Source organism: Leopardus geoffroyi, chromosome C3 (assembly GCF_018350155.1).
Source record: "Leopardus geoffroyi isolate Oge1 chromosome C3, O.geoffroyi_Oge1_pat1.0, whole genome shotgun sequence".
NCBI classification, from domain to species: Eukaryota; Metazoa; Chordata; class Mammalia; order Carnivora; family Felidae; genus Leopardus; species Leopardus geoffroyi.
In genome coordinates, this window is record NC_059338.1 from 123,813,802 (window position 1) to 123,826,878 (window position 13,077).

At 41.0% G+C, this 13,077-nt stretch overlaps 1 protein-coding gene and 1 long non-coding RNA gene across 8 annotated transcripts in view; one reads left to right on the forward strand and one right to left on the reverse strand.

Moving 5' to 3' along the window:
• LOC123585981 overlaps positions 1-13,077 on the reverse strand; it is a 267,199-nt gene that overhangs the window by 31,474 nt on the left and 222,648 nt on the right. The gene's annotated exons all lie outside the window — the stretch shown is intronic.
• The window catches only part of FABP12 (fatty acid binding protein 12), a 58,326-nt gene that overhangs the window by 29,277 nt on the left and 15,972 nt on the right, over positions 1-13,077 (forward strand). For 4 of the 7 annotated variants that reach the window (XM_045454756.1, XM_045454759.1, XM_045454754.1 and 1 more), the window contains exons 2-3: positions 1,692-1,797; positions 8,638-8,770. The gene's annotated coding sequence lies outside the window, so the exon portion shown is untranslated. The remainder of the gene's footprint in view (positions 1-1,691; positions 1,798-8,637; positions 8,771-13,077) is intronic. The other 3 variants (XM_045454762.1, XM_045454760.1, XM_045454763.1) reach the window with 3 other exon arrangements.

Below are 13,077 nucleotides of genomic sequence, written 5' to 3' on the forward strand. Positions count from 1 at the left end.
ACAAATTAAAAAGAATGTCTAGACTGGTCTAGAACTGAGAAACCTACATAGCTACAACAAGGGTACGATAAGCACAGATGATTTCAACAGCATTTTAAAAACAAATAATGTAGCATTTATCCCATCCTTCCAACAGCAATAGAGACACAAGATGCACGTCAGCAGAAGTCTTTGAAAGCCAAGTTAGAACGGTAGGATATAAAATTCCTAGTGGTTCTCATTTGAATCCTTGAAGTCTAACTTGATTTGTTTTATTCTGGGATATTTTTCATGGTTACTACATCACAAGAGAACAGATTCAAGAAATCTCAGCAGATGACACCAGAACATGGGCTTGTTACCTACATCAAAAATTTTAGGCCCACCGCCTCATTTATCATCACCCTGTTGCATCTTTCTTCCACTTTGTCCCTGTAATATATTGGTGATTCCTTGTCACAACCACAAAGAATCAGTTTGGCAGCCTTTTAAATATTGTTCTAACAAGTTTCATGTTTCTGAATTGCTGCTCCCCTTTCTGTGGCATCAAAGAGAAAAGGACAGTATGGATTAACCCATTCTCTATACTGTTGTTTGTTCTTTTGGTAGGTGCCAAAGGCAAAATCTGTGGTCTGAAGCCTCACCTGGTTTATCTGAAAATGTCTATAGTCACAATCAGATAATGGCCAAACTCTAGCTTGCTCATCAAGGCCTTCCCGTCAGGTCTGTCACCTTACTCTTGTATTAGTCAGGGTTCTCCAGAAAAACAGAACCAACAAGATGCGAGTATGAGTGTATGCATGTATGTGTGTATATTTCTATATCTATCTATCTATCTATCTATCTATCTATCTATCATCTATGTATATCTATCTATCTATCTATCATCTATCTATCATCTATCATCTATGTATATCTATCTATCTATCATCTATCTATCTATCTATCATCTATCATCTCAAAGGCCACCTGCTGGCAGAATTCCTTTTTGTTTGGAGACATCCAACTGTTCTACTCAGGTCTTCAACCAATTGGGTGAGGCCACAGACATTATTTATTTTCCTCAAAGTTTACCAATTTAAATGTCAACCTCATGTGAAACAATACCTTCAGACACATCCAGGATAATGTTTGACCATTTATCTGGGCACCATGTCCTAGCTATGTTGACACATAAAATTAACCACCAGGCTTTTTGTACTAATTATGCAGATTTCCTTAATATCATCACTCCCATCTGTATGTATCACACTCATTTTAGCCTCTATTTGTCCCTAGTAACAACCACTTATTCACCTGCCAGTGATGTCCTCCATTATCTGATCTAATGGTTCTCAAACTGTGGTGTGTATCAGAATCACCAGAAGCAAAGAATCGTGTGGGCCAAACTTGTGAAAGTAGCATAGGACGTGGGTACCTGCATTTTACCAAATTCTGTAAATGATTCTGATACACACCAAAGTTGGAGAAGCATGACTCTGGTCGAAAGTATGCAAAAGTATAGTGGTTTCCCCATATTTTCTTTACTGTAATACTAGACTTCTATGAACCCATCTGTATCAGTTTACTAGGGCTGCCATAAAAAACTCAATGGGCTGGGTGGCTTAAACAACAGAAACTCATTTTCTCGTAGTTCTGGAGACCAGAAGCCCAAGATCAACCCTGTCAGCAGGGTTGGTTTCTCCTGACGCCTCTCTTCGTTTGGTTTCTAGGTGGCTGCCATCTTGCTGTGTGCTTACATGATCGCTTCTCTATGTGTGTGCACCCCTGGTGTCGCTTTGTGTGCCCGTTTCCTCTTTTCACAAGGACACCAGTCAGGTAGGCTCAGGGTTCACTCTAAGGCTTCATCTTAATTTCATTATCTTATTAAAGGCCCCCCTCCACCTACAGTTACATTTTGAGATACAACGGTTAGAGTTTCAACATATGAATTTTGGGGGAACACAGTTCAGCCCATGACACCATTCCAATTCCAAAAGTAAATTGCTGTTAGCACAGAGCCCAGTGAAGGGCTCGATCTCATGAAACCACGAGATCATGACCTGAGCCAAAAACCAAAAGTCGGATGCTTAACCAACTGAGCCATCCAGGCTACTCCCCAATACTTTAAATATATACCACACAATTTCACATTTCCTTATGCATGATCTTAAAATTATTTTCCAAGTATATTATATTTGTACGAATTTTTCTCTAACTTCTATACAGGGTAAGTTTTTTGAGGGTGGTAACCTTGTATATAGCATAATCTAATAAATGGAAAAGGTTCTCAATCCTGGATGTACTTTAGAATCACTTGGTTGAGGGGCGCCTGGGTGGCTCAGTCGGTTGAGTGTCCGACTTTGGCTCAGGTCACGATCTCACGGTTCATGGGTTTGAGCCCCATGTTGGGCTCTGTGCTGACAGCGCGGCTCTATGCTGACAGTTCGGAGCCTGAAGCCTGCTTTATGTTCTGTGTCTCCTTCTCTCTCTGTCCCTCCCCTGGTAGCGCTCTGCCTCTCTCTCTCGAAAACAAATAAACGTCGGAAACATTTTTTTTTTTTTTTTTTTTTTAAAGAATCACTTAGTTGAGCTTTCAAAAAAAAATCCTTAAGCTCAGGCTTCATTTCCAGAGATTCTGACTTACCAGGAGTGAACATTGGCACCAGTATGTTACAGAAGCTCTCCAGGTGATTCTAGTGGAATCACCAGGGTTGAGGACCACAGTTACAGTGGAAAGAGCTGAGAGGGAAGGACCTTTGTCAGCTTTGTAGCACTGTATATCTCAGGGCAGTGTCAGACACATGGCAAGTGGTCTGTAAATATTTGATAGGATGAATCTTGTTTTTACCGTTTTTGAACTATACGAGCTCTGTGAAAGTTCTTTCCCTTCTCTCACACTGTTTCCCATGTTTATAAAATTGGGATAATAGTGCCTATATTGATGGGGGTAGTTTGGGAGAATAAATTAGATGATAAAATAAGGTATTTGGCACATAGTAGGTGCTCATCAAATATTAACTCCCTTCCCTTCAAAAGTTTGTGTCCTCACCTATTTCTGACACTGGCAGGGATGCTTGTGAGCACAATAACAAAGTGCCTGTGAGATATGTATTGAGTGAACTAACGAGATATAAAAAAATTAAGTGATGGATACATTACTGAGTAGTTTCAACTAGGCCTAAAAGGTGACACTGTCTCATTTTAATTGTTGGCTTTGTGGATTGCACTGCCCTACTCTGGGGCAGAGATAAGACGGTTAATGTTAATCACAGGATATGTTGCAATTATGTATTCAGGATATTTCTGCCAGTACGTGCAGAATGAAAAAGAAGAGGAGTTTTAATTCATGTGCATTCTCTCCCATTAAAATGAATGCATAGCAATTAAGAAACTGGAATATGATCAAATGAACTCATCTGGTCCCAAACCTTACTTACGTGTTTGATTTGCATTGAATCCCAGAGACCTCACAGACCATTGTGTAGTGCTAAGACTAGTGGGGGAGGGAAGAAATGCCAGCGGGATGGAAGGAACAACACCTCAGTGGTTCCTTCGGTCATCTGAGGTATGCGTGCACGTGTACACGTGCTCTGATACCATGTTCTTCCACACCTGATGAAATTAAACCTGGGCCAGGTGTCGGGAATATTTGTGAGCTGGCAAAGGACGATTTCTATTTCTAAATTCTTGGCAATTTCTCAGCTTCCACCATTGTCCTCTCTGGATACGAAGCATGGCAATTCTGATTTCTTTTTCTCCCTTCTCATTCACATTACTCAGAAAATAAATGTGAAGGGAACAAGTGAGTTTTTGCAAATAACTCTTGTAAGTGTGTCTGAACAAGTAAAATGGCCAGAGGAAAAATGCTGTACTCCAAGGGCCTGCCTTCAAAAGAATAGTCAGAGATGCCAGGAGGACGTGTGAAGACAGGCGGCTACCCATGTCAGCAGGCTGGTTCCATTCAAGAATAGCTAGGCGGAAACATAAAGCACAGATAATAAAGTACATAGAGCTTCTCTGCTGACATTCTCTCAGAGAGGTCTGCTTAGATGAGAAATGTATCAGAAAATCTGTACGTGGTGCTAGTACATATATTAGATCTCAAATTTTGGCCTTGCTGTGGAATTTGTTCCAACATGTTACAGTTAACTAAGACGCTCCTCTGTGAGGAGAATTTTTTTCCGGCTTCTTCTGGCATTTTATTTAAAATTCCCACTATGTGGAAATGGTTCGAGTTCACTGGGAAATATTTTCCCCCACGCGCCTGTATTCATTCGTGTATACTCGCTCTTCACAGGACTTTTCATTTTGAACACCCAAATGCAAATTCAGACTGGTTTCATTATGGGTGTAAAATTACTTATCTAAAACCCTTAGGCCCTAAAAAAAATATCTGGTGTTAGACATTTATCAGGTCTGGGAAAGGTAACACAAGGCCTGTGCCATATGTTATGGGGACAACACCCCATAATCAAATACAGTATTTCTTTAGCAAACTGTGCGTACTGACTCTAAGGAAGACATGTAAGGGTTACAAACAGCCTTATGTTAATTCAGGTCAGGCTTACCACCGGGTGAGCTACACCAGACTTATTTACTAAATGTTAGATTTTCAGAGCTGTTTAGATTTGAAATCTTGGGCGAGGGACTATGAACTCCATCTCTCCATTTCTTCTCTCAGTTGTATTGCTCTTCGTCCATCCGCCCGAGCTGACTGGTCCAGGGGTGACCTTTGCCTCTTGCCTCCGCTGGAGCCCCCTTTCCATATCCAACCTGTTGCTCGTCACCACAGCTTTTGCACCCTCCCGCTCTTCACCACCTCCTCTCGGGTTTTCTGCAACAGCCTTCCTTCTGAGGGTGCGCCTTATTTCTAGTGCCCCCTGCCATCTAGGCCACGCTGTTCTTTCAGACATCTTTTGAAAGCCTGTGCTCACAGCGAATCAGTCTCAATTCATAGAGCCCCCACCGATTCCCAGAAGCTCTGTGGTAACTAGCGGTCTTCTTTCTTTCCCCACACCGGGGACTCCCTTCAATTTTCCAGATCTTGATTAGAATGGGACACGAAGGTAAAGATAAAGATTTTCTGTCCACAGTTCCGGCTGCTACATAACTTCTTATTCGTTTTTGCCCTAGACCTTACGCTCTGGGGTTACCCAACTTTTCACTCTTCCCTGATAATCCATAAACACTTCCTGGCCTGTAAACCATTGCTCATGAAATCCCTTCCCAGAATAACCACCACCACCACCACTTTTGTATGTGTGTGTGCCAGTTTCCACTTAGTAAGATCTTCTTTGATCCTGCAGAAAATTACTTTTGCCTCTCACTGGGCTTCTAAATACTTTGAACATTTTTCTATTGTGGCACTTAAACAGCACATTACAATTATTTTGATTATATGCTTTTCTCCCCGCACTGGACTTCATGGGGGCTGGGATTGGATCTTAGTCATCTTCACGTCATACTAGGAGAAGAGAGTGCCAAATGAATTTGGGGAGAGGTATGGTACACAAACTTAAGTGTTTTTTTTTTTTTTTTTCCCCAGTGTAGGTCTTCTCATTGCCTGACACATATAGAGATCATATATGGATCACATATATGAATCTCTCACTATATGGATCTTATATGGGCACAGTTCTTACAATTTTGAGACCTTTTCCCTAGAGTGGGTTGAATGGTCCCCCTGCCCCACCTACCCAAAGATACATCCGCATCCTAATCCCTGGGGCCTGAAAATGTGATATTATTGGAAAAGGATTTTGCAGAGGTAGTTAAAGATTTTGAGCCAAGATCATCCTAGATTCTCCAGGTGATCTCTAGATCCAATGACAAATTTCCTTATAAGAGAAGAGGAAAAGACGTGCGTGCAGGGGAAAAGGCCATAGGATGATGGAGGCAGAGAGAGGAATGATGTGGCCACAAAGCTAGGAAAAGGCTAGGCCTTTCCTTCTAGGAAAGCCTAGAGCCACCGGAAACTTAAAGAGGCAAGGAAGGATTCCCTGCTAGAGCCTGTGGAGGGAGCGCGTTCTCACCACACCTTGATTTCAGACCTCTTGCCTCCAGAACTCTGAGGGAATAAGTTTGTGGCAGCCTTGGGAAACTCAGACACTCCCCCTTTCTCCCCCCACTGGTTGTGTTTATATGTTAGTTTTTCATATATCTCTGCACCTATTCCTTTTACTTCGCACTCTCATCTTGAGTGGCCTCTTCCACGTCAGCCAAAGTGTGCATTCGGGGGTACCTGGGTGGCGCAGTCAGTTAAGTGTCCGACTCTTGATTTCTGCTCAGGTCATGATTTCACAGTTCGTGAGTTCAAGGGCCTGCTTGGGATTCTCTCTCTCCCTCTCTCTCTGCCCCTCCCCTGCTCACACATGCTCTTAATCTCTCCCTCTCAAGAATAAATTCATACAACATTAAAAAACCCACACTGGCTATCCTACAAACACTGGCTCCTTAAGTTGAACTCACATCTCTGTTTTCCCTTCCTGTGTACCCTATATTTTGCATGGCCTGCATCAGACTAATTTCTGACTTCCGTGCCATTTCTTGTCGGTCTCCCGTGCCGTTGATGAAAAGTATTTTGTTTTTAAACTGTTATCTTTTTATTATTATTTTACACAGAGTAGGGTGTTATTTACACATACCGAGGCTTATCATCTTAACCCTTCTTAAGTGTACAGTTCGGCCATGTTCAGGGTACTCACGGAACTTTGTCATCTTGCAAATCCGCAACTCTATACCCACCTCCCTCAACACGGAAACTCTCCATCATCCCCCAGCCCTCTGCAACTGCCTCTCTATTTGTTTTCGTAATTTTTACCACTTTAGATACTTCATATGAGTAGAATCACATAGTATTTGCCCTTCTGTGGCTTATTTTTTATTTTCATTTTTATTTATTTTTAATTTTTTTGAAGTTTATTTATTCTTGAGAGAGAGAGAGAGAGAGAGAGAGAGAGAAGAGAACACAAGCAGGACAGGGGCAGAGAGGGAGGAGACAGAATCCAAAGCAGGCTTCAGGCTCTGAGCTGTCAGCACAGAGCCCGATGCGGGGCTCAAACTCATGAACTGTGAGATCACAACCTGAGCCAAAGTTGGATCTTTAACCACCTAAGCCACCCAGGCACCCCTGTGGTTTATTTTTTTAAACGGACTTTATTCTTTTAATTATAGAATGATTCCAGACAAGTTGAAATTGTTGAAAAGTAGGAAGAAAGAAAAAAGGAACTTGCCCATAGTTCTATCATCTCAGACACTCACTATTAACTTAGTGCATTTAATTCTAGTCATTTTGTTACGCAGTTTTTAAATATTTTTGATCAGAGTGTAATTTTATGTATCCATAAATAAATGAATGAGCAAATCTCATTGCTTTTCAAAATTGTTGGTGCTTGTTTCTAGACAGCCCTGAAACATAATTTCTCATCTATTGCCAATAATCCCTTAAATTAATTTCAAAATAGTATTTGCTTTTCGTTTTCACTTTGACTTGAACCAGGGCCCAGGCACTAAACTCCCATATTCTCCCTTAAGTTCCTTTTTTCAGGAGAGCCATCATCATCATTAAAATAGTGTGAGATGATGTTTTCCCTTATGAGAGCTACTCTACCTTGCCCAAACCTGCTGAAGAATTATCACATGTAATTGTTCCTGGAATGTCATCACTCACTTTAGATTTCACAGTTGATGTTAATGTGAGGAGAATAAATTACTCACATAACGCCTTGCCTAGAGCTAATTAGTTTCATAACATACACTTACGATCACAAAGCCAAAGATGTAAACGTTCTGCCTTCTATGACAAGATGTATTTTTATATTACTGAATATTTCATTGTAATTTTTAGACTCTAAAGTGTCAAAATATCTTTATTTTAAAACATTTTTAATGTTTATTTTTTAGAGAGAGAGAGAGAGAGAGAGAGACAGGGCATGAGCAGGGAAGGGGCAGAGAGAGAGAGGAAGACAGAATCTGAAGTGGGCTCCAGGTTCCGAGCTGTCAGCACAGAGCCTGATGTGGGGCTTGAACTCACAAACTGTGAGACCATGACCTGAGCTAAAGTCGGATGCTTACCCAACTGAGCCACCCAGGCACCCTAAAGTTGAATATCTTAATTGGAGATGATATTAGATTATTCTGTAGGTTATTTTGTTGGAGTAGATTTTCTTCCTACAGTTGATACTGAAGTCAACCCTGTGCACCTTTGGGTGCAGTTGGCTTTCTCCACTGCAGCAAGGAGTCAATGCTCTCAGGTAACCCTGCTCCCTCCCTCTCCTGGTTGTGCAACTGCTTTAGTCACTGATGTTGTAAAAGACCATAATCTCCTGTCTGTCCTGATCACAATGTGGGAAAATCTCTTCTTACTTCATCAGCAACAAAATTAGAGTTTTTCAAAAGTGAAGATTAAAAGAAATAAGACACACAAAAACATTAGAAATGGGTGCATTTGTGGAGTACAGTGTGTTGGCTCAAATGCAGGTTTCCAGGTTATTGCAACTTGGGCACAGTCAGCATGCCTGGAGAATTGCATATTAGTGATCCATGACTTACCTGCCACCTGTAGACTTGTGGGAGCATCTAGCCCCATCCAGAGCTCTTTTACGGCTCAGCGAGGAGGCATGGAATCCCATAAACTTCTCCCCACACCCCACTCACCAGGTTGGTTCTAACTTTCAGGTCATTACAGGCTTGTCTCAGCTGCTCTCAAATGACTTGGGTGCTGACGCACCTCTTTCCTGAAAAAATCCACGTGCCACAGTCCAATTCAGACAATGTTTCCTGAGGATGACATTTGCCATGATGCATCAAGGTGAGTGCCTTGTGTTTCCCTACAAAACAGCAAGAAGCTCTGGTTTCCTTATGGCAGACTGGGCCAGTCACATTTTCAAGGAGTAATTTCTCCTGACTTTTAGCCTTTAGCAATTCACTTTAATCCTTTTCCTCAAGACAAGAAGATCAATGTCAACATGTCTGGGGAACTGTCCATTTTCACCATTCTAACTGGATTTTGTTAATAATACCCCATCAAGAAACTGTCTTTATAGAATCGGTAGATTCTTGTTTCTGATACTTCAATGACACAAAAGTAAAAAGCCTGGCACAGAGGAAATTGTTTACCATCCTAGTTTTATTCCTAGGCCTCTAGTGTCTCCTACCTATCACCTCTGATCACAGATCCTGTTGAACTTTTTTCTTTTTTTTTTTAACATTAGGGTCTCTGGAAGTCCTGTCCTTTTTGTTGAGCTGTTAGAAAAGCAAGTTCTCCACATGCCATTCTATCTCTAGATATTTCCAGGCATGGTTGAATGTGGCAAATGCATACAGCATTTGAGTTTATAGTGACAACAGGTACAAATCCCAGCACTAGTCACCATGGGAGGTGCATGGAAAGATGTCACAGGAGGCTTGTAGGAGGCAATACTTAAAATGCCAGGCAAGTTGATTTTCAGCAAGAGAGAAGTCTGTGGAAGGTGGCAGGGGCCCGGTCACAGAGTTAGGGATCAAAGGCAAGACTCCTATCTTTTAAGGAAGAAAATATCTCACAAACACAAGATAGGGTGCTTACTTTTTTTGAAGGTGTTACTATGTAAGGACTGAGCCCTAAAGAGGGACACAGAAGCTGAGCCATCTCAATTTTGTTGACAATTTAGCCTGCGGTCTTAAGAATAAGTTTTGCTTAATCAAAACTGGTGTATGTCTCAAGCCTAGACAAGATTGACCTGATGCTAAATCTCAGGCTTGTTGTAAAGATCAAGCTTGTGGTAAAATTTTGAAATTTTATTGGACATTAAACAATTCACCTAAGGATCTCTTGAAAAAATGCAGGTTCTGATTCAGCAGATTTGGTGTGGGTTCTGATAATCTTCATTACTAACAAACTTTCGGGTGATTCAGGTGTGCTGATATGTGGCCAGTACTTTATTTTTGTTTTTTTTTTTTTAATTTATTTTTACATTAAAAATTTTTTGGAATAATTTTAGATTTACAGAGAAGTTGCAGATATAGTACAGAGAGTTCCTATATACCATTCATCCAACTCCCCCTAATATTAACATCTTATATTATGGTATACCTTTGTCAAAATTAAGAAATGAAAGTTGTTATGATACGGCCACTAAACCGTAGACTGTTCAGACTTCTCCAGTGCTTCCACTGATGTCTTTTTTTCTGTTCTAGGATCCAAGTCGGGGTCTCATTGCATTGAGCCATCTTGTCTCCTTAGTTTCCTTCAATCTGCAACGGTTTCACAGTTTTTCCTTGTTATTCAAACCTTGTGATTTTGAAGAATGTCCCTCAATCTTGTCTTCACATGTCTCTTGCTTTCTCATGATTACATTTGGGTTATGGGTGTTTAGAAAGAAACCCACAGAGATGAAGTGTCTTCTCACTGGGTCATGTCAGGGGGCACATGACGTCAGTATGACTTAACTTGGTTAAGATATCAAGTATGATCTTAAAACTTGGTGTCCACCAAACTTGTAAAATCACTCTTTCTTTCGTTCCATACTCTATTCTTTGGAAGTAAGTGTAAGTGTGGGCCATGGTTCTCAAACTCAAGCACACATGAGAATCACCTGTAAGGCTTGTTAAAACACAGGTTACTAGGCTCTTTTCCTAGAGTATCTGATTCAGCAAGCCTTGCGTGGAGGGAGTACAAGAATTTGCATTTCTAACCAGTTTCCAAATGATGGTGATATTGCTGGTTCAGGAATCATACTTTGAGAACTACTGGTCTAGTGCCTTTGCCCTTCCTTACTGAGGCTTAGAAGTAGAATCACCTGGGAGACATTCTAAAAATCCACATTGCTAGGTCTGGTTCTTGGCAATTCTGATTGAGAAATCTAGGGTGCCGACACGAGTTGGCAGTTTTACAAATGCAAGTCAAGCTTGGGAACCACTGGAGTTAATGCTACTTTATAAGAATGTGGTGAATGTGTAACTGTGGTGGCCTCAGGACAATGCTAAGGCAGCAGGTGGTGTTCAAACAGCTGTAACTGTGGGAAAAGAAGGGCAGGAGAGCCTGGGAACCTAGCAGGATCTGAATCACAGGCCCTCAGCCTGCCTGGCTTTGACCTTGCAGTCTTACTCATCCCTCTAGGAAATCTTTCTGTTATTTTGATTGGTCTGAAGCACATGATTGCTCAGAAGCAGACAGCACTCAACCCTAAGACCAGCCTAAAGTTAGCAATCTGCTGAAATTCTGAAACAGAAAAAAGCATAACAGGGTGCTATTTACCAGCATCAAATAATTTATTTTATCATCAAAATCTTAAATCCTTCAGTATTAACCTAAAAGAAATTGTATGATTCTAATGAAAAATGGTGGGGGAAGAGGAGAGGATATCAAGCTAGAGAAACAAAGGAAGTGTTTTTCTTACATGAACTTCTGAAAAAAAATAATTTACATAATTTTATTATATAATTATACTATTATTTATCCATTATAATTCAGCCTTTTATTATATTATCATAATTATTACTGTTATTATTATGTATAAAAGTTACCTCTATCCTTGGTAAATGTGATAACTTTTAAGTGACCAAGAAAAAGAACCCAGTGAAATAAAGACAATTCTTAATAGGTTGAAATGTTATTTTACATAATGAAATAAACTCCTTCTTTTAAACATAGAAAGGCCTAAGATTTTTTAAAATGAGTTTCTTCACTTAGTAGTTTTGTAGAGCTGCCATAACAAATGATCACAACTTGGTAGCTTAAAGTGACAGAAATTTATGATTTATTATTATTTATTAGTATCTTATAGTGTTGAAGGCCAGAGGTATGAAATGAAGGTGTTGGCAGCCTTCTGGAGGCTCTGAAGAAGAATCCATTCCATGCTTTTCTCTTAAGTGGCCGCTGGCTGAACTTGGTATTTATTCCTTGGCTTACGGCTGCCCTCCAGTTTCTGTCCTGGTCAGTCTGCTCATGGCCTTTTCTTCTGTCTCTGTGTTCCAAATCTCTCTCTCCTTCCCTATGTGTCACTGGATTCAGAGCACACCCTAAATCCATTAGGGCACACCCTAAATCCAAAATGATCTCATTTTGAGATCCTTAATTCAATTACATCTGCAAAGACCCTATTTTCAAACAAGGCCATGTTCATAAGTGCCAGGGGTTAGAACTTGGACATATCTTTGCGGGGGACACCATTCAACCCACTATGCTTCCTAGTGGAAAATATTAAAGAAGTGCATGAAGAACATCGGTATGGAGCACATGCCATGAGACTGCTTGCTTGGGTGTCCATATGCCTCAGCCAGTCACGCAGTCCCAGCTTGCTGTTTGCTGCTCACCTCCAGCTGCTCGTGTGAACAGTGGAGGTAATGCAGAAACGTGCTGAGCCTCACAGATGGCCAAGTTGCCAGCCTTTCCCCATTGTCCTTGACTCGCACACACGGAGCAGGTGGCCAAGGAGAGCTGTGCTCTTCCCCAGTGCATGAACACCCTACAAAGTCCAACCAATATGAGAAGAGAAGCAACTCTTTAGATCACTGTTTTCTGTTTATCACTACACCTAAAGTTTTGTAGTGGATTTCCCCTATTTCCAATACATTTTCCTTTAAAAAGTCATTACAGATATTTTTCTTACAGCATGGTTTTAATCTAAGTGCATTAGAACTGCATGCAAACCCTGAAAGCTTAACATTACCAAGACCACTAAAAGGGTGGGAGAGTCACGGCTGCTTGTGAAGAAAGCTTTGGAGTTTAACAGGACCATTAGGGGTGCCTGGGTGGCTCAGGCAGTTGAGCGTCCTACTTCAGTCAGGTCGTGATCTCACGGTTCCTGGGTTCAAGCCCCATATTGGGGCTTTGTGCTGACAGTGCACAGCCTACTTCAGATTCTCTGTCTCCCTCTCTCCCTCCCTCCCCCATGCATTCTCTCTCTCTCTCTCTCTCTCAAATAAATAAACATTTTAACAAAAAGTGAAAACAGGACCATTAGACAACTGGAGGTTAGACTCAGGAAAAGGCAGACAGCAGGACAGCTCTTTCACCCTGTTTCTTTCCTAGTCAATTTAATGCTTGTGTCTTTCTGCCTTGCAACACTCGCAGCAACTTTTAAAACATTTCATCTATATTTGACTGATAACAATCTCTCTCTCATATGACTTTTA